This window comes from Oryx dammah, unplaced genomic scaffold, assembly GCF_014754425.2.
Source record: "Oryx dammah isolate SB20612 unplaced genomic scaffold, SCBI_Odam_1.1 HiC_scaffold_3, whole genome shotgun sequence".
In the NCBI taxonomy this organism is placed as follows: domain Eukaryota; kingdom Metazoa; phylum Chordata; class Mammalia; order Artiodactyla; family Bovidae; genus Oryx; species Oryx dammah.
The window spans coordinates 12113344-12137859 of NW_024070187.1; the positions used below are offsets into that span (position 1 = coordinate 12113344).

Consider the following 24516-nt stretch of genomic DNA (forward strand, 5'->3'; position numbering starts at 1 on the left):
TTATACTGAAACCTCTTTACTTTTTAAAATCCATTCTGAAATTCTATTATTTGTTAATTCTCATATTCATTTACTCAATTATTTACAAAAATCCAAGCATTGGTAGCTGGGCCACTGCTGGGAAACGATGACTAACAAGACAGACATCTGCCCTCCTGGAGAACATACCACAGCAATATGACAAGATCATGTAGTCATAGTTTTTCAAAGCATTTACATTTTATAAATGAGTTCGAAACTAAGTTTAAACTGGCAAATTTTCTTTTCATTAGAACCTTTGCAATATGTAATATTTTATTAAGGTAAAAACCCATAAAGCTTTATTTTTAAAAACATGAAATAATTCATAAACTATCAAAACTCAACATTCTCTCAAAATTATGTCAGAATCTTAAACACAGTTGGTTCCCTTAAAACTTGAATGCATTAATGAGAATAAGTAAAACTACAGATGAAACTTCAGGGAGTTTCAAAAACTTACAAGGAAAGAAAAAGAGCTTTTTTGAAAAATTTTTCCGTATACATTCTATAAGTGTGGAAACATTATTCAAAATGGTTAAGATAGAGCAAAATATAAATACACAAGGGTATAAGTAGAATGGGCTTCCTAGGTGGCTCAGTGGTAAAGAACCCACCTGCCAATGCAGGAGACATGGGTTTGATCCCTGGGTGGAAAGATACCCTGGAGGAGGGCATGGCAACCCACTCCAGTATTTTTGCCTGGGAAATCCCATGGACAGAGGAGCCTGGCAGGCCACAGTCCATTCGGTCACAAAGAGTCAGACATGACTGAGCAACTGAGCATGCACGCACAGATACAAGTGGAATAAGAAAAGTTACTTAAAATTTGATTACAAAAGAAAATCTGTAGGTTGCAAATGATGGTGGAAATTTTAAAACAAAGAAATATTACAAGAGGAATGAACTGACAGTTTTGTAGGATTCAGGAATAACTTGCTAGCTGGAGAGCATATTTTTTAAAAAACACAGAAAACAGGTGAAATCTTGTGTATTTTAAGAACTGAAGAGGTGGCGGAAGGATGGAATTAGAGAATCAGAGGAAGGGAAAGCCAGTGAGGATGGTTACAAACAATGAGTGGGTGTGGATTGGGGCTCTTTCACGACAAGTACAAAGGCAGAGTTGCAAAAAGAAAAAAAGAACTTTGAACAGAATAAAATAATTGCTTACATGTTTCCCTCAGAACCTTGTATGTGGATCAGGAGAAAGGTAAATAGACTGTGGCTGCCAGATGGCAGGGGGAAGGAGCAATGGGCCATCCTTAGGCTTCTGTCTTGGGTCGTGAACTTTCAAGGGACCTCCTCTAGCTGAGCAGGGTAAGGGATCCAGAGGGCTAAGGGGACATGCCTTCTCTGATCCTGCAGCCCCCCTGCCCTCAGATCACACATCAGACATGCTGCCACCCAGAGTTCCCTCGAGTGCAGCCCCAAGTGTGCTTCAGGACTGGCTCAGACTTCATCCTTGGGATCATCCTCTCAAGGGTCCACTGGCATGCACACCCTGCAGGGGCTGAAAAATAGTCCTCAAATATGTCCACATCCTAATCCCCAGAACATGTAAATATTACCTATAATGGTAAAAGGAATCTTGCAGACGTGATTAAGGTCAAGATTTTGAGATGAGATTAACGTGAATTACGCAGGTGGGCTTGATGTAATCACAAAAGGTTTTTCCAAGAGGGAGGCAGCAAGTGAGAAAGGAAAGATTTACTCAGAGCATTCAGTAGGAATCAGCAGTGCCAGCACCTTGGCATTAACCCTGTAGGAGTGATTTTAGACTTCAGACTTCTAAAATTATAAAAGAATAATAAAAAATAAATTGTGGGTTTTTTTTTTTACTACAGTTTGATATTTTCCATTGAAGGATGCTTCACAATATTGTATTGCTTTCCGTCATACATCAACATGAATCAACCTGAGGTATACATATGTCCCATCCCCCTTGAACCTCCCTCCTTCCTTCCACCCCACCCCACCCCTTTAGGTTGTCGCAGAGCACTGGTTTTGGCTCACTGAGACATACAGCGAATTCCCACTGGTCATCTATTTTACATACGGTAACGTATATGTTTTTATGCTATTCTCTCCATTCATCCCACCCTCTCCTTCCTTCCTACTGTGTCCACAAGTTTCTTCTCTCTGTCTGCAACTCCATTCAGTTCAGTCACTCAGTCGTGTCTGACTCTTTGTGACCCCATAAATCGCAGCACGCCATGCCTCCCTGTCCATCACCAACTCCCGGAATCCCCCCAAACTCATGTCCATCGAGTTGGTGATGCTATCCAACCATCTCATCCTCTGTCGTCCCCTTCTTTTCCTGCCCCCAATCCCCCCCAACCCGCCGACCCCAGCATCAGGGTCTTTTCCAATGAGTCAACTCTTCGCTTGACGTGGCCAAAGTATTGGAGTTTCAGCCTCAGCATCATTCCTTCCAATGAATACCCAGGACTGGTCTCTTTTAGGATGGACTGCTTGGATCTCCTTGAAGTCCAAGGGACTCTCAAGAGTCTTCTCCAACACCATAGTTCAAAAGCATCAATTCTTCAGCCCTCAGCCTTCTTCATAGTCCAACACTCACATCCATACATGACTACTGGAAAAACCGTAGCCTTGACTTGACCTTTGTTGGCAAAGTAATATCTCTGCTTTTTAATATGCTGTCTAGGTTGGTCATAACTTTCCTACCAAGGATTAAGCGTCTTTTAATTTCATGGCTGCAGTCACCATCTGCAGTGATTTTGGAGCCCCCAAAATAAAGACTGTCACTGTTTCCACTGTTCCCCATCTATTTCCCATGAAGTGTGGGACCAGATGCCATGATCTTCGTTTTCTGAATGTTGAGCTTTAAGCCAACTTTTTCACTCTCCTCTTGCACTTTCATCTAGAGGCTTTTTAGTTCCTCTTCACTTTCTGCCATAAGGGTGGTGTCATCTGCATATCTGAGGTTATTGATATTTCTCCCGGCAATCTTGATTCCAGCTTGTGCTTCTTCCAGCCCAGCGTTTGTCATGATGTACTCTGTATATAAGTTAAATAAGCAGGGTGACAATATACAGCCTTGATGTACTCCTTTTCCTATTTGGAATCAGTCTGTTGCTCCATGTCCAGTTCTAACGGTTGCTTCCTGACCTGCATATAGGTTTCTCAAGAGGCAGGTCAGGTGGTCTGGTATTCCCATCTCTTTCAGAATTTTTGATAGTTGTGATCCACACAGTCAAAGGTTTTGGCATAGTCAATAAAGTAGAAGTAGATGTTTTTCTGGAACTCTCTTGCTTTTTTGATGAGCCAGTGGATGTTGGCACTTTGATCTCTGGTTCCTCTGCCTTTTCTATAAGCAGCTCCATTGCTGCCCTGCAAATAGGTTCATCAGCACCATCCTTCTAGACTGTATACACGTGTGTTAATATACAAAGAATGAATTATGTTAAGTCACTGAATTTGTGATAACTGTTACAGCAGCAACATGAGTCTAACACACACTTACTGGATGTTTTTGTGAGGAAGGGTGCCAGTAACAGACGAACAGAGCCTGAATGTACAGGCTGGGGTGTCTACACCTTTATACATGATGTTCCTGTGGTATGGATGGAGCCTAGGGTGAGGAAGGGGAAGGGGCCAGAGTCCAGAATCAGTCCCAATGCTGCAAAAAATGAACTCCAGGGTTTTTAAGAAGTCTAAATTCGGACTTATCATATTGCTAGAAAGATATATTTATCAATGTAGGAGGATGTGTGCATGTTCAGTTGCTTCGGTCATGTCCAACTCTTTGCAGCCCTATAGACTGCAGCCCGCCAGGCTCCTCTGTCCACGGGATTCTCCAGGCAAGAACACTGGAGTGGGTTGCCATGCCCTCCTCCGGGGGATCTTCTTGACCCAGGGATTGAACCCGTGTCTCCTGCATCTTCTGCATCACAGGCAGATTCTTTACTGCTGAGCCCCTGGGGAAACCCAATGTAGGTGCATTTGATAGTGTATTAGCTTGATACATAACTTTTAATTTAAAAATATGCTATAAGTGGACCTCTTTGGCACTCTTGTCCTGGGCCCTGTGAGCGTTAATGGTAGACTAGAATAACAGACAAGAAAAGGGAAAATCTAAAAACAGAGAAATATCAACAGTGACAGTGTATAATGCCTAGGGGGGAAAGGCAGGGACATACGTCCAGGATCTTAGTTAGGGGGCACCCTGATCACCATTTGCTCTTTGTGCCACAACCTCAGCGTGCAAGGGCTTCCAGCAGAGTGCGGGATGCAGATGTGAAGGACAATGAAAATAAAAATGATTTATTGCACATACCCTATATATCATTCACTGTGAGAAATGCTTTGAATATATGGCTTCAAACTACTATGACCACATGTTTCAGTTGTTTGGGATGGTCTAATTTATGAATAGTATCTTGGAGTAATTATTAATAGAGTCTCAGTTCAGGTGATAAATTAAAAGGCCCAATACTATCGCAAATATTTAAAATTGTGCTATAACACTGGTATTATTATCCCCATTTGCAATAAGGCAGCTGGGGCTCAAGTATTAGGTAACCCTGCGAAAATCTCACAGGTATTAAGTGAACTGGAAGCGACAAGGGAGGAGGCAGTCCATGGAGAGCCTTCTTCCCTACAAAGGACCTGATCCTGTGGATGTGTGATTCTCAGCCTGGCTGTGTGATAGAATCTCCTGTGAAACTTGTAAGAAAGCCTAGGGACTACCCTGCCTCCCCTGCCTCCCCTGAAGTGGAGATAGGAAATCAACACACATGCATTAAAAAAAAATTTTTTTTAACTACCTTTAGGACTTTGTTATAGGCAATGCAGAAAACGACATGGCTTTCGGCAGGGATCACATTTGCATTTTGCAATTTGGAAAGGTCACTCTGGTGACCACAGATGCCTTGGTTTGGGATGGTAGGGGACAGAAATTGAAATATGGGATTAATCAGCTTTTGTAATATTTGAGAAAGTGTATGGAAAAGATGAAGGACACATGAGCTAAGACATCATCTTTGCTAAGAAAGGGGAGCTATTTACTGTTACTAAATGTGTGAAGTAACAAGGCAGTAAAGATTTACTACAGGTGCTAAAGATGTTGGAAATTACCCTTCCTTCACTTACTGATGCTATTTAGTAAGAACTGGTCTACCAGACAATATGAAACACATCTCTGGGTAACTGGGAAAGGGCATGGCAACACTTTAACAGCACTGTCAGTTTTATAGGGAAGCTTTTATCTTCCTACATTGATAGGTCCTCAACACAGGATTATTGGCTCCTGTGTCCGTGTATACAGGTACTTTCCAATAAATTATGTCTCCATGTTTTTCTGTAACAGTCTGACTGCATGTAGGCATCAAAGTATACATTTGATATTTACTCCTTGTTGGTATCAAAACGTCACAGGACTTCCCTGGTGGTCCAGTGGTTAAAACTGCACGTTCCCAATACAGGGGGCCCTGGGTTCAATCCCTGGTCAGGGAACTAGATCCCACAGGCCACAACTAAAGATTCTGCATGCTGCAACTAAGACCTGGCACAGATGAAGAAACAAATACATATTTTAAAATAAATAAATACAATAAATTAAATATATGTTGTCAGAGTAGTTCCAAGGTGACCAACAGAAGCCTCTACCAACTAGTTATTAAATATTTTGAATGCTGTTCCTCTCCATAGCAATTATTAATTATTTGTCATTCATTTATATTTATTCACTAAACAAAATTGTGTTTGGTAACTTCACTGCCAGGCATTGTGCTCAGCTCCAGTGATTCAGAAATGAAAGCTCCCTGTTTATGAGGAGCTCATGGTCCAGAGGCTGAGATAGACAAGTAAGCAAACTACAGTATTACAATTCAGTGAGCACATATCTAGTTAAGTTTCTTTTAAAAAAATTATGTGTTGGATACAAGGAGAACATAAAGGGACCTAGAACTCGACTGAATAAAAAAATTATATCTGAAGGAAACCCTGAGAGTGACATTTGGAAGACCTTGGGAGTGATCTGGCTTGAGCTAAGCTAAAAAACACAGAATTTTGGCACAGAAGTAGGGAAGGTTTTCCAAACAGAGGAAAGCCCATGAGAAGAGAAAATCCTGACCGTATAGGGATTTCCAGAAAATTCACTGTGACAAGTGAGGAGAACAGGCTGAGATGGGCAGGGATCAGCACCCATTCATCACACAAAGGCATCTGAATTTTATTCTAAAGTTTTGGGGGTCACTGAAGGGTTTTAGGGCTTCCTAGGAGAAGGCAATGGCACCCCACTCCAGTGCTCTTGCCTGGAAAATCCCACGGATGGAGGAGCCTGGTGGGCTGCAGTCCATGGGGTTGCAAAGAGTCGGACACGACTGAACGACTTCACTTTCACTTTACACTTTCATGCCTTGGAGAAGGCAATGGCAACCCACTCCAGTGTTCTTGCCTGGAGAATCCCAGGGGCTGGGGAGCCTGGTGGGCTGCCGTCTATGGGGTCGCAGAGAGTCAGACACGACTGAAGTGACTTAACAGCAGCAGCAGCAGGTGGCGCTAGTAGTAAAGAATCTGCTTGCCAGTGCAGGAGACATTAAGAGACGCATGTTTGATCCCTGGGTTGGGAAAATCCCCTGGAGGAGAGCATGGCAAACCAGTCTAGTAATCTTGCCTGGAGAATCCCACAGACAGAGGAGGCTGGCGGGCTGCAGTCCATAAGGTCACACAGATTCGAACATGAATGAAGTGACTTCGCATGCACACACAAAGGGTTTTAAGCAGGGGTTTGACACATTCACATTTGCATTTTAAAGAGATAAAGTTGCCAGAATGGGGAGGATAAATTGGAAAATGGTCAGAGAATGGTCTGGAAGAGTAGAAAGAAGATTTTTGTAATAATTCAGATGTGAAATGAGGATTAGAAATATTTAATATGTTTGGGGATTTTGAACTGTCATTAACTAGTTATATGTATTTATATGCTACTTAAAGATTGGAAGTGGTTTCAGTCTGCATGATTTATTAGTCATTATAACATTTCTCAGATTTATTGAAAAGTTAAAAGACTTTTCTCCAAATCCAGAAATTATATTTTGGAGAATTCAAACACTTGCAATATTACCAAAAATATTTTTCCTACTTTCAATAGTGATATGAACCAGTAATTAGGTTTTAGTTATTGGAGAGAGATTTTTTTGGTAATTGGATTATTTTGGAAAATTGAATGAACATGCGCTAATAATTTTCCTATCAAATGTAGATTTATTGCAGTTTTGGGAACATTTTAATGCAATTAATCTATTGCTATTTATATGTCATTTCAAAGAAATTATACAGATAATGTGAGTATGAAAAGTAATGAATGGATCAGAATCAAAGTTTTAGATAAGGACCAAAACTCTAAGAACTATCATTATCACCAATTTTTAACAAATCTTAACTTTTCAGACTTAATTGTGCCAGAACATATAACCTTATTCTTCTATTACACAAATTAAGATTTATCAGTTGGATTATTTGAAATGGTTGATCATACAAAATCACTTTTATCTTAACATAAGAGTCAATGTTACCATTCAATTCAATAGGTATTTTTTAAAATTAGATATAATTGACATATTAGTTTCAGGTGCATAACATAATAACTTAAAGGTTATACATATTAAGAAGTGATTAACAAAGTAAGTCCAGTTATCTTCTAAGATCATAAATAATTTTTATAATAATGAAAACTTCAAAAAAAAGGTCTTTTTTAACAGCACCAGATTTGTTCTAAAGTTTTTCACTTTAGCACTGGAATAGCTGCTTTGAGAGCAACAATTATGAATATAATATTGTTCCTGCCCTCAAGAACAGAAAATGCAACAGAATTCATTGATTACTATACATATACAGAATCATAGCACAAGACATTATAATTGCCAAAAGAGAAGCATGAATAAAATGCTTTCAGGGCACTAAAGAGTGAGCAATTAACATGGAAAAATGGTATCATTGGCCTAAGCACACAGATCTGAGAGGAAATTAGGAACTAATGAAATCAAGAAGGTAGATCTAGAGAAAATAAAACATTCTTCGCAGCTTTTTTTTTTTCCTTGTTTCATTTTCTCTATCTCTCAAGAGATGTGATTTTTGTGTGAAAATTCAAAAGATTCTTACAGGTCTAAAAATTAAAAGAAAAAATTCAAAGATCTCTTAGGCTTCTAACAGAAAACAGCAATTCACATTTAACATATTACTACCCAGCTAAAGATATACTTTAGGTAATTTTGTATATCAAGAGTGAGCTAAAAGAGTAGAAAATGATTGTGGAAATTTCAAATGATGTATAAACTAGTTTCCTTATAACTGCTCGTTATCATTTTATTTGTTCTTAATTTCAGTTCTATGCTACTAAAACTAAGTATATTTCAATGATTTAAAAAACTGTCCTATTTTTCTAGATTAAAACATTCTATCTAAAAGGAGACTCATCATTTTACAATTGCGGAAATTTTAACCCGGAGACTGAGTGAACTTTCAAGTGGACGGGGCAACAAAAGAGGTTAAGCAGAGACCAGAAGGTTTGCTGTTGTTTAGTTGATAAGTCATATCCAACTGTGATCCCAAGGACTGTAGCCCACCAGGCTCCTCTGTGCATGAGATTTCCCAGACAAGAATACTGGAGTGGGTTGCCGTTCCCTTCTCCAGGGGATCCTCCCAACCCAGGGATCGAACCCGCATCTCCTGCGTTGGCAGGCAGATTCTTTACCACTGAGCCACCTGGGAAGCCTGGAACAGGAGGTCAGTTGGAAATAAATGGCACAGCAGAGGCAAAGATGCTCGGGATCTGTAACCCTTTCCTTCTCATCTTTCAAACCCTGACACAAGTGTCAACCTCCCTGGGAGGCCTCATCCGCACCCATAACAATGCTTAACAATGGATGAATCAATAAAGTGGACTAGGACCCAAGATTTGTTCATGTCTGTCCTGATTTTAAAATATGTCTGCCTATTCTTTTCCCATAAAGTTTATTACAAATATTGAGTAGAGCTCCCTATGCTGTAAAGTAGGTTCTTATTATCTATTTCATATACAGTGGTGTATATATGAAAACCCCCAAGAAGAATAGACATAGGTATATGTATAACTGAATCACTTTGCTGTACAACTGAAACTAACACAGCACTGTAAATCAATCAACTATTCTCCAATATAAAATAAAAATTTACCAAAAAAGAGCACTGCATATGTCTAAAAGCTCAAATCTTATGTACATATCATGACAGAATTCTGGAAAAGAACTGTGTTGTTGGCAATGGTATTTAAAATAAAACTATTAAGTAAAAATTTTAAATTCATACACAAAAATAAAATAAAATGTGTCTGCAAATTCTTTGACACTCCTCCCTTCAAAAGGTGGAGCATAATTCTCTTTCCCTCGAGTGTGGGCCAACTTAGTACCTTGTGGCACTGATTCTGGCAGATCTGACATGTGCGACTCCTGAGGCTGTGGTTTAAAGTCCCTATCCTACGAGCTGCCATGTCATGCTACCATTCAAACAGCCTGTGCAGAGACTCACAAGAGAAAGAACTGAAACTTCTCACCAACAATTAGCACCGCCTTGTAAACCATGTGATAGAAAGCCATCTGGGGAGTGAATCCTCCAGCCTCAGGAAAGCCCTGGTCAGCCTCTTCTCTACAGCCTCCTAAGAGACTCTGAGCCATCATTTCACAGTTAAGCTACTAATGAATTCCTGATTCACATATACTGTAATGATAACATGTGTTTATTACTGTTTTAGGCCACTACATTTTGGGATAATTTGTTACATAGCAATAACTAACTGACACAACGTCCAACAAAGCCATACGTGATTGGGCCATGGCCGACCTTGCCGACCACGTCTCTTTCCACTCTCACTCTAAACTACCCCCTTTCTGTTTACAAAAGAAATTCAGATCCTAATTTTGTTTTGTTTTGTTTTGTTTTCAAATTTTCTAATCATATAACTTTCTTCAAATGCTATGCTATCTAACCTAAAAACTTTGAAAATAAAATATTAAATAAACATGGGCCCTGTGTTTGATGTTGAGAGAGTTACAACTGTTCAACAATGTCTTCCTTATTTGCAGACTACCAGGACAATCGTTTATAAACTGTTGTGTTCCCAGGAGGTATATCAGGGTTCCTCCTAGTAGAACAGTGAGTCTTATGAGTTATCACTGTTTGGACAAAGACAGAGCAGCATAATTTCATAGTCATGTGTCACTTTTCCTTTAGTATTTTGCAATTAAAAATGATATAGTCTTCGCAATAAGAAGAAGAAATGAGTGAAGTAGGCAGTTTGCATATATTTGCTTAGATGGAGCAATCTGTATTTCAGAGAGTTTGAAAACTGCAGCTTTAAATATTTATAATACTCTTAATTCCCTGTGTCATTTGCCAGTGGATAAAAACATTACATATACTCTCCATATCTACTGGAAAACTCATCAAGTTACACAATCAGTTCTAAAAGCAGAAAATGGTAATGAGTATAAATAGTTCTGGGCTTCCCAGGTGGCGCTAGTGGTAGAGAATCCACCTGTCAATGCAGGAGACATCAGAGTCAGCAGACCAGGGTTCTATCCCTGCGTAGGGAAGATCCCCTGGAGAAGGAACTGACAACCCACTGCTGTATTCTTGCTTGGAAAATTCAGAGGAGCCTGGCGGGCTCCAGTCCACGGGGCCACAAAGAGTTGGACATAAATAACTCTGGGTTTGAACTCAGCAAAAGTAGAATTTCCTTTTCGATGAAACCTTCTGTCTTTTGCAGGAAGGTCACTATCAAGATTTAGCTTATTCATAGAGCAGAGTTCTTTAGCAGCCTCAGCTATGACATGCTCAGAGGCTCTTTGTCATATACCAGTTAGCACTGGTTAGGAATTACTCCTCTAGTTTCTATTTCAAATACTGTGTATCATCTTCTTATTTTGAATTAGCATTGTGAGGGATAAGGTTAGAAAGCATCCCCAAATTATCACGTAGCTTTAAAGTCAGGATGATTCAAATTATTTGCCTAAATATACCGTAAATGCACAGCTGCAGAGGATGCAAAAAGCCAATCAGTACTAATTGCAGTCACAAAAATGAAGGCTACTTTGTGTACTTCTCGGATGTGCTTAGGGCAAAAGAACAAAAGATACAATTATACACTTGCTTAGTAGTTAAGAAGGCATTTTATTAATTAAAATGTCATATAAATTTTCTCAGATAATCTAAACATGACAGTTCCTTACAAGGGTTAGGATATTATCTGTTATTATAACCATCTTTTCTCCAAAGGTCTCTTTAAAGGATTATAGCTGAACTATTACATGACACTAAAATGATCAATACTAAATTTTTCTAGGAAGGTTAAACTTTATGAAGTGTTTGCTATGTCATCGTGTTTCATCCCCACCCTACATTATTAAGGTCATGTAAGACGATGGCTGGGGCGTCCTTGCTGGTCAAATGGTTAAGAATCTGCCTTGCACTGAAGGGGACACGGGTTTGATCCCGAGCCAGGGAACTAAGATCCCACACACTTTGGAGCCACTAAGCCTGAGCAGCGCAACTGCTGAGTCTGTGTACGGCAACAAAAGACCCGACATGATGCAACACAGATACCTCATGCTGCCAAATAAATATTTTAAAAAAGAAGATTATAGTTCACAGTCATTCACCCAAGGGCACACCACAAGTGGCATGATCCGGGTCTCCAAACGCAGCGCTCCCTCCTCTCCCCTCAGCTGTCCCCTGCAACCAGAATTCCATTGCCTCAGAGAACACGGTTTTCTCTAGTAATCAGACAATGAGACTCCTCTTAGACTCTTCACTAGAGGTGACAGCATTAGAAATGCTGTGACTTGCTTGATGAAGAATGTCCAAGTGCACTCTTAGGCATAAGAATTTTTCCAGTCTTTATTTCCAGTGACTAAGAAATTTAGGGTAGGGGTCGTGAGGAGAGAGAAGGCTACATACTTCATATTTGGTATTTAACCCTAACAGCGGAGTGAAATAGGTCATATATCTCTGTATGACTCAAAGTAATTAACATTCACAGGGATTAAGAAGCATGACTAGGGATTTCTCTCGTGGTTCAGTGAATAAGGCTTCACCTTCCAGTGCAGGGGTTGTGGGTTCAATCCCTGGTTCAGGAGCTAAGATCCTACATGCCTCATGGCCAAAAAAAAAAAAAACAAAAAACAGAAGCAATACTGTAACAAATTCAATACAGACTTTTAAAATAGTCTACATCAAAAAAACACTTAAAAAAGAAGTGTGCCTAAATTTTCACACCATTACAACATGGAGCTGGGATTTGAACCAACATATAACCAATTCTAGAGCTCACGTTCTTCCTACTACACTAATCTACCATGTATTTTAGCAGCAAATTTGACAGACAGTACTTTATCACATATTTCAAGTTACTCACTCCAGTGCACCTTATACATCAACCTGAACCAATTTCTTTAAAACTATTTTCAACACTTTCCTGCACTGACTGTCATCTTACTGACCATAATCAAAGACCATGGCTAAGGACAAAGACCTTTTCTATCCTCACCCACTGTCATATTAAGAACAAATTTTCAATGCGTAATGGAGTGTCATTCCAGACCAGCCTCTCATCAGCGTTTCTACACTCATCAAGCTCAAGTGTACCTTCCGCCATTGTTGTGATTAATCTTCCCATGTGGAAAGTCTTCTGTTTCAGTTTTCCCTCTGCAGACCTTAGCTCCTTCTCAATGCTGGGCTCAGTCCTCTGAGAATTTTTCATTAACAGAATATAGCCAATTTCAGCCTTCCTCTCTATGTGGTTGTGTTACTCGCTCAGTTGTGTCTGACTCGTTGTGACTTCTTGAGCTGTAGCCCACCAGGCTCCTCTGTCCATGGGATTCTCCAGGCAAGAATACTGGAATGGAGAGCCATTCCCTTCTCCACGGGGTCTTCCCAACCCAGGAATCAAACTCAGGTCTCTTGCATTATAGCAGAATCCTTTACCATCTGAGCTATCAGGGAAGCCTCTCTAGAATGTAGCCTGTTCCATACAAGTTATATCAAATTGTCTACCATCTTCTGTTATTTCACGTTTCTTGTGTGCTTGTCTGGAGTTTGCAGATAGCCTATATACTTTTTAAAGCAGCTTCCTGCCTCACACTTGTTCAGAATCTTCCACAGCAAGGACTCTGCTGAGTACACAGTTCATTTCAGTTCAGCTCAGTTCAGTCGCTCAGTCACGTCTGGCTCTTTGTGACCCCATGAATCGCAGCACGCCAGGCCTCCCAGTCCATCACCAACTCCCAGAGTTCACTCAGACTCACGTCCATCGAGTCAGTGATGCCATCCAGCCATCTCATCCTCTGTCGTCCCGTTCTCCTCCTGCCCCCAATCCCTCCCAGCATCAGAGTCTTTTCCAATGAGTCAACTCTACGCATGACGTGGCCAAAGTACTGGAGTTTCAGCTTTAGCATCATTCCCTCCAAAGAAATCCCAGGGCTGATCTCCTTCAGAATGGACTGGTTGGATCTCCTTGCAGTCCAAGGGACTCTCAAGGGTCTTCTCCAACACCACAGTTCAAAAGCATCTATTCTTCGGTGCTCAGCCTTCTTCACAGTCCAACACTCACATCCATACATGACCACAGGAAAAACCATAGCCTTGACTAGATGGACCTTAGTTGGCAAAGTAATGTCTCTGCTTTTCGATATGCTGTCTAGGTTGGTCATAATTTTTCTTCCAAGGAGTAAGCATCTTTTAATTTCATGGCTGCAATCACCATCTGCAGTGATTTTGGAGCCCCCCAAAATAAAGTCTGACACTGTTTCCACTGTTTCCCCATCTATTTCCCATGAAGTGATGGGACCAGATGCCATGATCTTCGTTTTCTGAATATTGAGCTTTAAGCCAACTTTTAAACTCTCCACTTTCACTTTCATCAAGAGGCTTTTTAGTTCCTCTTCACTTTCTGCCATAAGGATGGTGTCATCTGCATATCTGAGGTTATTCTTATTTCTCCCGGCAATCTTGATTCCAGCTTGTGCTTCTTCCAGCCCAGCGTTTCTCGTGATGTACTCTGCACAGAAGTTAAATAAGCAGGGTGACAATATACAGCCTTGATGTACTCCTTTTCCTATTTGGAACCAGTCTGTTGTTCCATGTACAGGTCTAACTGTTGCTTCCTGACCTGCATATCGGTTTCTCAAGAGGCAGGTCAGGTGCACTGGTATTTCCATCTCTTAAAGAACTTTCCACAGTTTCTTGTGATCCACATAGTTGAAGGCTTTGGCATAGTCAATAAAGCAGAAATATATGTTTTTCTCGAACTCTCTTGCTTTTTCCATGATCCAGTGGATGTTGGCAATTTGATCTCTGGTTCTTCTGCCTTTTCTAAATCCAGCTTGAACATCTGGGAGTTCATGGTTCACATATTGCTGAAGCCTGGCTTGGAGAATTTTGAGCATTACTTTACTAGCGTGTGAGATGAGTGCAACTGTGTGGTAGTTTGAGCATTCTTTGGCATTGTCTTTCTTTGGAATTGGAATGAAAACTGACCTTTTCCAGTCCTGTGGCCACTGCTGAGTTTTCCAAATTTGCTGGCATATTGAGTGCAGCACTTTCACAGCATCATCTTTCAGGAGTTGAAATAGCTCAACTGGAATTCCATCACCCCCACTAGCTTTAAACAGCTTCTGACTAACAATTTACTCTCAGTTCCTGATAACTACCAAGAGCTTAGATTTGTGCTTTTCTCCTTTCTCATTTAAAATTTAAATTTAACAGGTGACATAGCACCAGTTCATTCTACAAAGGAGCTAAGGTAGTTGGTGATGTTCTATTCATTCTCACAGAACTCCAAAATACTGAAAACATTTATCTCCGTGTTTTACTTTACAAATAAATAGATACCTCATTACATTGTTAAGCCATTACTGAATAATTACACAGTTTATGTTCTTGAATTTGCAAATAAAAAATGAGAAGTCAAATGAAGTTTTAAATAAACATAGAGGAGGAAGCAAATGCATTTTAAAAGAAAGTGAATGACATTTTAAAACTGAAGAAAGCAAATGAATTTTTTTTAATGCAATGCCCAGGATATGGCAGTAGGTTGATTGCCTATCCAGGATCCTTCTTTCAGGATTTTTTTTTCAGTTGATTTAAATACATAGTTTTAATTAATGCTATGGTTGAAATCTTCCACTTTTTAAAAAAGCATTCTGGTTTCCTCTTAGAATATCTAAGAGATACTCTAGATATCTGTGTCTTTCCTGACACAGTTCATGTAATTCCAACAAAATTGAACTTCTCCCCTCATCGTCTAGCTCCAGGAAGAGTATCAGATGACTTAAGACAATCAACACTTTTCATTCTCTTACATATAATTAGTGTCTCAAGTTTGGGCAAGAGGGTTTACGATGGCCCAATCAGTCAGACTCAGGATTCTCTTATGGAAAGCTGGAGCAGAGTTCCCTTATTTTAACCCTAAGCAAGAAAATCCCTGGCTCTAATCTTAGGTCCACAAGGAATCCCAGTCTAGAATAAAGCTGCAGAAATCACAGCAAAGAGAAAGAGTGAATCTGAGCTCTTGGCTGTGAATACCTGGCAGGCGGAGGTGGGGGGAAACAACAAAAATAATTTAGTGCTGGAGTTGAACATTTATCTATTTCAACACTGGGCTTCCCAGGTGGCACAGTGGTAAAGAATCTGCCCACCAATACAGGAGGTTCAAGAGATGCTGGTTTGATTTCTGGATCAGGAAGATCCCTGGAGTAGGAAATGGCACCCCACTCCAGTATTCTTGCCTGGGAAATTCCATGGACCGAGGAACCTGGTGGGCTGCAGTCCACGGGATCACAAAGAATTGAACATGGCTGAGCAGCAGGCATGGCATGGCTGCATTTGAACGTTGTACTCATGAAAACTAAGAAGGTCCCTTTTTTATTTACCCAAATATGAAGTAAGTTTTTTCTTGTTTGCAATTGAAGGCATCCTTGTTGATATAGACACCTACACTAAAATAAAGCTTATATTGCCATTAGTTTAAAATAAAGCATATTCCAGGAAATCCGGAGTATTACAAAGTATATCAAAGAAGTAGAAATATTAATAGGGATGCAATCTACAACAAGATGACTCTAGCTAACACTACTGTATGCTATACAGGAAGCTGTTAAGAGAGTAAATCCTATGAGTTCTAATCACAAGGAGAAAATTTTTATTTTCTTTCTTATTCTTTTTATCATGTCTATATGAAAAGGTGGATGTCAGCTGATACTATGTGGTAACTATTCAAAATATATGTAAATCAAACCATCACACTATACACCTTAAGCTTACGTGATCAATAAAACTGAAACATTTTTTCAATAAAACTGAAAAAAATAAAAATATAATTAGACTTTTAAGAATGAGGTTAAACTACAAAAAGGCAAGTGGATCATTTTCAGTAAGGAAATATATTTGCTCTTCCAAGCAATAAGATTTAAAATATTTCTCTGTGAATGGCAAATACTAACTAAGGTATTCAGTGGTAAGTTTTCTCCCATTACTGTTTTTGCACATATAAATGCTTTTATTTAACTTATTGATAGAAATAGCAAATTTATGTACCCCTGGATTAAATGCTTTCTCACTAATCACATAAAATTTATATAATAATCTATATAAATGCTTTTATATTGCATGTGTAGTAAATGATTTTAATGATCAAAATTAAATTTGCAGATGTTTTAGTAGAACTAATCATGGCATCTGGTCCCTTCACTTCATGGGAAATAGATGGGGAAACAGTGGAAACAGTGTCAGACTTTATTTTGGGGGGCTCCAAAATCACTGCAGATGGTGACTGCAGCCATGAAATTAAAAGACGCTTACTCCTTGGAAGAAAAGTTATGACCAACCTAGATAGCATATTCAAAAGCACAGACATTACTTTGCCGACTAAGGTCCGTCTAGTCAAGGCTATGGTTTTTCCTGTGGTCATGTATGGATGTGAGAGTTGGACTGTGAAGATGGCTGAGTGCCAAAGAATTGATGCGTTTGAACTGTGGTGTTGGAGAAGACTCTTGAGAGTCCCTTGGACTGCAAGGAGATCCAACCAGTCCATTCTGAAGGAGATCAGCCCTGGGATTTCTTTGGAAGGAATGATGCTGAAGCTGAAACTCCAGTACTTGGGCCACCTCATGAGAAGAGTTGACTCACTGGAAAAGACTCTGATACTGGGAGGGATTGGGGGCAGGAGAAGGGGACGACCGAGGATGAGATGGCTGGATGGCATCACAGACTCTATGGTCGTGAGTCTGAGTGAACTCCGGGAGTTGGTGATGGACAGGGAGGCCTGGTGTGCTGAAATTCATGGGGTCGCAAAGAGTCGGACATGACTGAGTGACTGAACTGAACTGAACTGAATCTCTATAGAAGTAATAAAAATGTCTAAACATCAAAGATGAAAATTTAACATAAAGTTAATTAATATTTGAATACTGAAATTAAGTGGAAATTAATTATCTGATACATAGGGTTTAAGTACACTTTTCTAGATGTTCAAATTGCTGAATAACATAGATTATTAGGTTCAGAACTTTAGTTTGTAATACAATTTATTTAGTATATGTAGCAGGTGCTTTAAAAAAGTGTGCACTTTGGGACAGCTTCATAATGACCCAAAACTTTTGAAGCAAGAAGAAATTTGTCACTTCCAAAAGCAAAAATATCGACTATTGTACAGGTCCATGACATGGAGAAAATTAAGCCAATAACAATCACTGGAGGGGTGCTTGAGCAGTAATCCCTAAAACTGAAATAATTGTTTTTAATTAAGCGATGCATGCATGCTAAGTTGCTTCAGTTGCATCAACTCTTTGTAACCCTACAACCCTATGGACTGTAGCTCAACCAGGCTCCTCTGTCCATGGGTTTCTCGAGGCAAGAATACTAGAGTGGGTTGTTGCCGTGCTCTTCTTCAGGGGACCTTCCTGACCCAGGGATCGAATCCACGTCTCTTACTTCTCCTTCATTGGCAGAGGGGGTTATTTACCCCTAGTGCTACCTGGGAAGCCCTGGATTAAGCTGTGAAAAGTTAAAGCATTAGTCTTAGTCATGTCCAGCTCTTTGCAACCCCATGGACTATAGCTGGCCAGGTTCCTGTGTCCATGGAATTCTCCAGTCAAGGAAAGTGAAGTGGGTAGCCATTCCCTCCTTCAGCATATTCTCCCACCCAGGGATCAAACCTCGGTCTCCATACTGCAGGCAGATTCTTTACTGTCTGAGCCACCAGGGAAGCCCCAAATTAAGCTATAGTACTAACGTAATTGGTCATTGTTCTATTATTTTGAGGTTGATTAAATCTAATAAGGATCAAAGAATTTTGACTCACCAGATTAAAATACTCAAAATAAGTATAATGGGAGTAATAAGTACTTCTCTGGCACATTATACAAAAATATTAAATTAATGCTTACTAAATAGTTTTCTTATTTCTACTCAGCTGCCTTTGAGAAAATAAAATGCTGCTCTAAGTCTTTACACCTAACATCAGAACAATATATGATTCATTTAGACCAACAAATGTAAAGCCATATTTCTTATAATCCTGTCAACAGCAGCAACTAGGAAACTTAGTTTGGTTAATAAATATAGAATGCAATCAAATAGCATTTCTTTATCACCTGAGACACGTATTCAGAAAGTTTAAATATTTAATGCAAATGACATCATTGCTTCCCTCAGTAATGTCAGTCACTTTTTGCCATTTAATAATTAAAGGATTTTGCAAGCTAATATAAAAATTAAACCATATAGTTGAGAACATGCAGACACCCAACCCCATTGGGTTTCAAACATTTTTTTCTTAATTTTCCCAAGTAAAAGTTTCCCTTTCTTTGTTTCCAAAATATTTGCTATAAGTTTTCTTAGTCACTCAACAGTGGTCAGACTTGCATTCCTATTCTTACCTCTTGTCCAATGTTAATAATTTTATATAAATTGTTATATAAGTAACAATTTATATAAATATAAATAACATCTCATTTTGTTTGATATAAATAACATATCATTTTGTATCATATTAGACATATTACACCAACAGAAATTAGAACAAAACTCTGCAATATAAACAGGTTCGGTAATATCTGAATAACAGAGTAGTAGGCACCCCACTCCAGTACTCTTGCCTGGAAAATCCCATGGACGGAGAAGCCTGGTGGGCTGCAGTCCATGGGGTCGCTAACAGTCGGACACGACTGAGTGACTTCAGTTTCACTTTTCACTTTCATGCATTGGAGAAGGCAATGGCACCCCACTCCAGTACTCTTGCCTGGAGAATCGCAAGGACGGTGTAGCCTGATGGGCTGCTGTCTATGGGGTCGCCTAGAGTTGGACACGACTGAAGCACCTTAGCAGCAGCAGCAGCAGCAGCAGCAGGGCAACAAAAGCCTTAATAAAGAACTCTTCCCTTACTAAGTAAGGGGTTTTATCTGTGTTGATTTACCCTTATCTAAGCTCTCTTAAAAGCTGCCACAGAGTTAGAGCAGACAGTGCTTCCAGGCAGTGTTGAGACCGAGAAAGAAAATAGATCCATTAAAATAACCGGCCCCACATGATATACTCAGTATTTAACAGCTGCTTTACACATGTAGTTCACAACTTGCTAAAGATATAACCTCAAAGAATGAATAATGTAATGATTCAGAAACTCATGTAGACAACATGTGAAACCATTCAGTCATGTACTCAGACTTAGTGTCCCTTGGAGTGTTATTTATAATTTGAAATATATTCATATTCACAAAGGACTTTAGGTTACATATACACATAGAGTTAACATATATACCTATAGTTAAGATAGGGCTATAAAGGCCTTCAATCAACAAACTAATTGCAGAAATCTAGTGGGGATAAGCAGGGCCCAGAATGAGCTGGCTGTGATCACTGAACACTTGAATTTTTGCAGCCATAGAAATAAGGGAAATGTGAAAGATGGTGGGAGTTGCCATATTTTTGGAAAAAGGAAGCTTGCTGATTGTTCTCTAGAATCTTGATTTCATACAAGAGACAGAGAAGACACAGAAGCTGGTTGTCTAAGCGTTCCTGAGGCTATTTATTCCTTGGGAGAGTGGTCTCAGGTAAAAAAAAAGTCAAGGCAAGAACTGTCACTGAATGGAGAGCAAGTTCTCCTCCAGGGAAATAAACTCTAATTAGCATCTGAGGTGACAAGGCTGATTCATGCTATTCCTGAAAGCTATGAGCGTGATATATCCTTCTTGAGTCAGAGGCTGCCTTACTGCAGCTTAGAGATACGAACAGCAACCCTTCTCTTCAAAAACTGTGTTTGATCTGCTTAAAAAGTTTGGGTGCATGGAATTCTTGATCTCAAAATAGAAAAGCTAAAATTTTTATCCAAATTATTTTGAGGGAAGATGTAACCTTCACGTTCACTCATATGTGGATATAAATATGCCCCATTCATTTCTTGAAAGTGAAAGTGTTAGTCATTCAGTCATGTCTTTGCAACTCCATGAACCATAGGCCACCAGGCTCCTCTATTCATGCAATTCTCTAGGCAAGAATACTGGAGTGGGTTTCCATGCTCTCCTCCAGGGGATCTTCCTGACCCAGGGATAGAATCCATGTCTCCTGCATTGCAAGCAGATTCTTTCCTTCTGAGCCACCAGGGAAGTCCAATCCATTCCTTATTCTGCCATTAAAAATCAGATTTGGAACAAAAACATTCTGATAGTCGTTCCCAAATGGTGGCTTCAAACAGTACACAGCAGCAACCAACCAGCTTTTAGATGTGTTTCTAAAGCATGCCCTCCCACACTTCTCATGGTCTCTGAGATAATAATAATTATTATGTTTCCCAATGATGATGTCTTAACAGATCTAATTGCAAAAGGATTACTACTAGTTTCTGTTCATAAATCATCATCATTGTCATTGAACAGAATTCTTATCTTTCTTTTGGCTGTGGCAAGTGAATATTTACTAAATCATGTAAGTACAGAATCAGGTTGTTTTACACCTAAGCACCTTTAAAGGTCTAAACTTAGAATCTGATTTGTCAATAGACAGTGCTTTTCCTTCCTGGTGTTATAAACTAAACTAGTTGAGAAAGCTTGTACTGTGTGAGGTCACTCACAGCATCCTTTAACTTGAGCTGAAACAGTTTCTAGTTACAAAATCAGAAGGTGACAAAAAATTGGTAAAATGCTTCAGGAAAATGTATACTGTTTTAATAATTTCCTCAGGAAACTGAAAGATGATGACAAATATTAGTCATGAAATAGTTTTGCCAAAAATAGCTTGCTCTTTACATGAAGTAATATATTAAGAGGGTGGGACTTGAAATATACCAAGAAAATGTAGAGAGGGTAGCTTAATTTAACAGTTGAAAAAGAAAAAATAGGATTTTTCTAAGCAAGTGATTTTCTTATCTTTGGCCTTCAAAATGTGTTTTTCATGTGTAACAAGATAAAAAGACAGCTTTTTCCACTATGAAATCATATTTAAGAAAATTTGTTAGATACTGCAGTTTAAAGTGTAAGTTATGTTGAAATAATGGAAAAGAGAAAATTAATTATTAGATAAAGATAACACAAGGCACAATATTGTAAAGCAATTATCCTCCAATTAAAAATAAATTTTTAAAAAGATACAAGAGAAAGGTGATACTTTCCAGTTTGGTTAACTATGAAAAAGTTGATAAAACATATTCTTTTTCTTGCACTGCCAGCAGAAATGGCAATGCTTGGCATATGGTATGTGTTCAATGAATATAGTCTTTTTTCTTTCTTGCTGTTTGCAGAAAGTTCCTTTTCTCATTTATCAACTTCATGCCCTTTGCTCTGAACCTACATTATATCAAGAAAAAGTTATATATTGTTAATCACTAAAGATAAAATTTTTGTCAAATCTTTCCTTTGCTTCTCTCCAGATAATATAATGACCTCGTAGCTGGAATGGACAATCATCCAAACTAACAGATATTGTCCTAAACTGATCTCCATACCATTTAACTCTCACTCAATATAATACCAATGTATCTAATAATTAGGATAATAGCTAACATATAAATTGCATTTGGGCTTCCCAGGTGGCTCAGTGGTAAAGAATCAGCCAGCCAAGCAGGAGACACGGGTTCGATCCCTGGATTGGGACAATCGCCAGAAGAAGGAAATCGCAACCCACTCCAATATTCTTGTCTGGGAAATCCCATGGACAGAAAGGAGCCTGGTGCACTCAGTCCACAGGGTGGCAAAGAGCTGGACACGACTGGTGACTAAACAAACAACAGCAGAATATTGCGTTTATTGTGTACCAGGTACTTGTTCTAAGCACTTTACATGTACTGACCCACTTCATCTTTATACTTACCCTGTGCAGTAAATACAATTATCCCTATTTTGAAGTCGAGAATATGGAGTCAATGAGAGTTTCAGTCACAAGCCCAAGGTCATACAAATAGTAAGTCACAGAGTAGGGGGTTCATAGCCAAAAGACTACAGTGTCTCTCATGGAGTCTACAGCCCAGCGTGCAGTTTTCCAGGGTTAATTAAACATATTTCATTGCCTTCTATCTCTTACTAAGAAGTAACGGAAAATTTGCCAGGTTCCTGTGCCTGTGGCAACACCCACTTTCCCCCTCAGTCAGTCTCCCCCATCAGGAAGCTGCCATAAGCCTCTTATCCTTCACCATGAGAGGGCAGACATACTGAAAACCACAGTCACAGGAAACCAGCCAATCAGATCACATGGAGCACAGCCTTGTCTAACTCAAGGAAACTATGAGCCACGCTGTGTGGGGCCGCCCAAGACGGACGGGTCATGGTGGAGAGCTCTGACAAAACAGGGTCCACTGGAGAAGGGAACGGCAAACCACTTCAGTACTCTTGCCTTGAGAACTCCATGAACAGTATGAAAAGGCAAAAAGATAGTATACTAAAAGATGAACTTCCCAGGTCAGGAGGTGCCCAATATGCTACTGGAGATCAGTGGAGAAGTAACTCCAGAAAGAATGAAGGGATGGAGCCAAAGCAAAAACAATACCCAGTTGTGGATATGACTGTGATAGAAGTAAAGTCGGATGCTATAGGGAGTGTGGTAAGGAGCAATATGGCATAGGAACCTGGAATGTAAGGCAAATTGGAAATGGTAAAACAGGAGATGCAAGAGTGAACATCGACATTTTAGGAATCAGTGAACTAAAATAGACTGGAATGAGGGAAGTTAACTCAGATGACCATTATATCTACTAAAATGGGCAGGAATCCTTTAGGAGAAATGGAGTAGCCATCATAGTCAACAGAAGAGTCCGAAATGCAGTACTTGGATGCAATCTCAAAAATGACAGAATGATCTCTGTTCATTTCCAAGGCAAACTGTTCAATATCACAGTGTTCCAAGTCTATGCCCTGACCAATAATGCTGAAGAAGCTGAAGTTGAATGCTTCTATGAAGACCTACAAGACCTTCTAGAACTAACACCCCAAAAAAGATGTCCTTTTCATTATAGGGGACTGGAAGACAAAAGTAGGAAGTCAAGAAATACCTGGAATAACAGGCAAGTTAGGCCTTGGAGTACAGAATGAAACAGGGCAAAGGCTAATAGAGTTTTGCCAAGAGAACACACTGGTCACAACAAATTCCAACAACACCAGAGAAGGCTCTACACATGGACATCACCAGATGGTCAACACCGAAATCAGATTGATTATATTCTTTGCAGCCAAAGATGGAGAACCTCTATACAGTCAGCAAAAACAAGACCAGGAGTTCACTGTGGCTCAGATCATTAACTCCTTATTGCCAAATTTAGACTTAAATTGAAGAAAGTAGGGGAAACCACTAGACCATTCAGGTATGACCTAAATCAAATCCCATATAATTATATAGTTAAAGTGAGAAATAGATGCAAGACTAGAGATCTCTTAAAGAAAATCAGAGATACCAAGGAACATTTCATGCAAAGATGGGCTCAATAAAGGACGAAAATTATATGGACCTAATAGAAGCAGAAGATATTAAGAAGAGGTGGCAAGAATACACAGAAAAACTATGCAAAAAATATCTAGACAGCCCAGATAACCACCATGGTATGATCACTAACCTAGAGCCAGATATCCTGGAATGTGAAGTCAAGTGGGGTTTAGGAAGCATCACTGCGAACAAAGCTAGTGGAGGTGATGGAATTCCAGTTGAGCAATTTCAAATCCTAAAAGATGATACAGTAAAAGTGCTGCACTCAATATGCCAATAAATTTGGAAAACTGAGCAGTGGCCACAGGACTGGAAAAAGTCAGTTTCTTTTCATTCCAATACTAAAGAAAAGCAATGCCAAAGAATGTTCAAAAGTACCACACAATTACACTCACTTCACATGCTAGTAAAGTAATACTCAAAATTCGCCAAGCCAGGCTTCAACAGTATGTGAACGTGAACTTTCAGACGTTCAAGCTGGATTTAGAAAAGGCAGAGGAACCAGATATCAAATTGCCAACATCCAATGGATCATCAAAAAGG

At 39.4% G+C, this 24516-nt stretch overlaps 1 protein-coding gene across 11 annotated transcripts in view; it reads right to left on the reverse strand.

The window, feature by feature from the left end:
- ANK2 (ankyrin 2) overlaps positions 1-24516 on the reverse strand; it is a 251354-nt gene that overhangs the window by 145456 nt on the left and 81382 nt on the right. The window lies entirely within an intron of this gene.